General features: G+C 38.7%; 1 pseudogene; it reads left to right on the top strand.

Annotated features, from left to right (window-relative positions):
• Positions 1–3,803, top strand: part of LOC100958733 — an 8,197-nt pseudogene extending 4,394 nt beyond the window's left edge.
• Positions 3,804–4,045: the final 242 nt, after the last annotated feature.

The raw sequence follows: 4,045 nt of genomic DNA, 5'->3' as shown, positions 1-4,045 counted from the left end.
TCTTTAGGCATTTTAGTTATTAAAACCTGAATCCATAGAGTAATATTTGTTTCAACATTAAAAATTAACCCCATTTTTCACTCCTTACAGAAATAATTTATGGAAAAAATAGTTCTTTGTTTTGTATGAAACCAGAAAAAAAAAACCTTTATTAATGAGGAAATTCTTAGTAATAAAGACAAAGCTGGAAGCATCACTCTACCAGACGTTAGGTTATATTACAGGTCCACAGGGATCAAAACAGCATGGTATTGGCACAAAAATAGAGACATAGACATATGGAACAGAAAAGAAGGGTGAGAGATGAAACCAGTCTCGTATAGCCATCTGATCTTTGATAAACCAAACAAAAACGTACACTGGGGAAAAGAAGCCCTATTCAACAAATGGTGCTGAAAGCCTACAATAACGTGTAGGAAGAGCTCTTGAGTATGTCGGTCTACAGAAAGATTTTATGAAGATTTCAGCGGCCATTGCAACAACAAAAATAAACAAACGGGACTCCATTAAACTGAAAAGCTTCTGCACAGCCAAGGACACCGTTAAAGCAAAAAGACAACCTTCGGAATGAGAAAAGATATTTGCATATTACAAATCTGACTAAGGGTTGATAATTAGGATCTACAGAGAACTCAAATTAATCAACAAAAAGAAGAACAAACCAACCCATCTATTGCTGGGCAAGAGACATGAACAGAATATTCTCTGAGTAAGACAGACAAATGGCTAACAAACATACAAAAAATCCTCATCTCTAATCATCAGAGAAATGCAAATAAAAACCTTCCTGACATCTCTCCTAACCCCAGTGAGAAAATCCCACATCACAAAGTCCCCAAACTGCAGATGCTGGCATGGACGTGGAGAGAAGGGAAAATTTTTACACTGCTGGTGGGACTGCGAATTAATACAACCTTTTTTGAAGGAAGTATGGAGAATCCTCAAAGAACTCAAATTAGACCTCCCATTTGATCCTGCAATCCCATTGTTGGGCATCTACTCAGAAGCAAAAAAAAAAACAAAAAAAACCACATTTTATCATAAGGACATTTTTACTAGACTGTTTATCACAGTTCAAGATACAATTGCCAAAATGTGGAAACAACCCAAGTGCCCATAACCCAGGAATGAATTAACAAACTGGTATATGTATATAATGGAATACTATTCAGCTATTAAAAAAATGAAAACTATACATCTTTGTATTATCCTGGATGAAGCTGAAACACATTCTTCTTAGTGAGGGGAGGAGGCAGGGGGTGGGTGTGCTCCCACTTACTGGGCACAACGTAAGGGTATAGGGCACACCTCTTGGGTGCAGGACACAACCACAAGAGGAACTTTACCTAACAAATGCAAACCTTGTAACCTAGTTGTTTGTTTGTACCCTCATATTAACCTGAAACAATATCTATAATTTATGTGCATGTTTTTAAAAAATAAAAAAAAGTAAAATAATCATACCTCCTCAACTCCACATTCTGACATCCCAGAGACAAGCGGTGAGCAGACATTCGTGTGTTTCTTTCGAATTTAATGTCTATGTTACAGATGATTCTATGCTCTTCACTCTTCACCTTCCCACTTTTCTCTAACTTTGTATTTTAGACAGAATGTCTTGTTAGGGTGTGAAGACGCATCTACCTCTTTCTGTTTAGCAGAGGCTATTTCACCACTGAATGGATGTGCTATAGTTCATTTCAATATTCTCTTACTGATAATCATTTTGTTCTCATTTTTAGCTGCTACAACAGTACTGTAATGGACAAAGGAATGTTTTCTAATAGTGCTAAAAAATGGAATAATTTTTTTTTTAAAAATTGGGGGAAATTGTTTAAGCTTCTGCAAGTGAGAAGAGACAGAGAAGAACTTCTGGCTTCATGATTGCTTCGATTAACCTCACTTTAGCATGAACTGAGGCACATGGAAATTATCCCCATGTGTGCTTTTATTCCTTTCTTCAAGAATCTTATCATGGTTGCAGCAATAGCTCAGAAATCCCATCGCTATTCTAAGCAGGAGTGTATGAAGCTTTCAAAAGCTTCTGTGTGTATGTGTGTGTCTGTCTCTCTGTATTTCTGTCTCTATATATTGAGAGAGAGAGAAAGAGATTGACTCGCAAATTTTTAGTTTACTATAATTATGTTATGTTTTAGTGGTCTCCAAACCTTTTAACATCCATTTTGTGTTGGGGAAACCTAAAAGAAGAGAAAAAGCAGTCTCACAGAATCTTAGGGGATGGTAAAGCTCTCATGACACCATGGCAATGAGCATGAATAGACTTGTCTCCAAAATGAACATTTAAATAACACTCTGAGGGAGCTGTGGACACTCTAGGCTGCCTGTGTGGTTCATCAGTGCCAGGGTTGGGTGAAGGTGCTGGTGTTTAAGAGATTGTGGCATCTGAAACTCACTATGTTCAAAACCCAACTTTTGTAGTGATGCTGAGGATCATTCCATTGATCTTCCTAGAAAAAAGGTCTCTGATGTCACTAATAAGAATGTGAAGGCCATTCAGAAATCTCCAAAGCAGTTGGCTGCTTATCCAAATAGAATAGTGGGAGTTGTGGAAAACTCCGATAAGGTGATCTTATCATAGAAAGAAGCTTCATCAGCCCTTTCAGGAAAGGGTCACCAGAAGAGGAGGTCTTGGCCTGAGGAATGAGGAGGCTTGGCACCGAGTCTGTGCCTGGTACTGAGGAATTCTGGGAGGAGCCCTCCCAAGTAAACTTTGGGTCTGAATTTATTTTCCCAAAGCAGGAAAAAGTAATTAAAAGTTACTTATCAGACATCAGCTTTAAAAAGGGGGAATAGGAAAAGTATCAGACAGAATGTCTCCAATTTGTTTTGCCAAATCTCAAACCTTAAGCAAGATCTCTGCCTCTAGCATCAAGAGACCTTTGGATACTGGAGAATCTTTACTGTAACCATCAGGCCCGGCATCGCCACACCTCACATACACACTCTCCCTTGGAGGCCAGTTTTCTGCCCTCCTGCACACACACAACTCACATGCCATTCTCCTGATTCTCCAGGCCTTTCAAATAGAAGCGAATCTTATGTTAAAGATCAGGGCCCAGCTTTTTCTATGCTTTACAAATCCTCATCACAGAAAAAAAGCCCCCTTGAAGTGGGTCATGGCAAATTAAAAAAATGAGCTGGCCTCTGCAGGCCACTTGCCTGAAAATGCTGCCATGATAATGGAACATACTTGATTAGGTCCAGTGATCCTGGTTCTTTCCAAACTGAAAGCCCATCATCAAAAAACAGTGTTTAGGGTTTTTTTTTCTTTTCTTTTTTTCTTTTTTCTTTTTTTTTTTTTTGAAGTTTCTCAAGACCACCAAACAATGGCTCAAGTTCTGTTCAGCAGGAATTTGAGATTGAATGTAGCTTTAACTGTTTAGAAAAAGGGAAGTATCAGTGAACGTGCAGCTTACGTGGTGAGGACAGAAGATCTTGGAGTCGTGGTAGGTTGCCTTCGTGTGCTCCCCAATAGTTTATAGTGAGGAAAACAATCTATCTCACTTGGCGGCTGTGTGGATTTGGTACCTCTAGTAAAGTCACCACTCCAAAGCAAATTTGAAGGATGTGTAATAGTTGGTTTAAACAGGTTTCAAGCACTCATAAAAAGATGGAGGCCAGAACTATCATTCAAAACATAAATTATAAATGATGGACATATTCAAATTGTAAAACAACAATCAATTGTATTGTGGAAACAGGAAAACCCTGTGACTTGGGGTCCAGGCTATCCTGGGAAAATAGCTAAGGACGTAGATATTTATTTATTACAATTGCATTGAGAGTAGGTGTTTACCTACTAAACACCACTTGGTCATTCAAAGTATCTCTGGACTATGATTTACAGAGAAAGGTCTCCTGAGAACTGTGAACGGTGGAGGAAACCAAAACGATTTTTTCTTTTAAAAAGCCACATAATGAAACCACTAATAAAACCCTAACAATCTCCTTCACACTGAGGTGGGAAAATACCCAATGGAGCAGCTTCAGGTTCAGTGAGGTGAAAGTGCCCGTGAGAACGGCT

The sequence above is a fragment of the Otolemur garnettii genome, unplaced genomic scaffold (genome assembly GCF_000181295.1).
Source record: "Otolemur garnettii isolate 467f Iridium unplaced genomic scaffold, OtoGar3 scaffold00084, whole genome shotgun sequence".
In the NCBI taxonomy this organism is placed as follows: Eukaryota; Metazoa; Chordata; class Mammalia; order Primates; family Galagidae; genus Otolemur; species Otolemur garnettii.
This window is presented reverse-complemented; position numbering and strand designations above follow the sequence as displayed.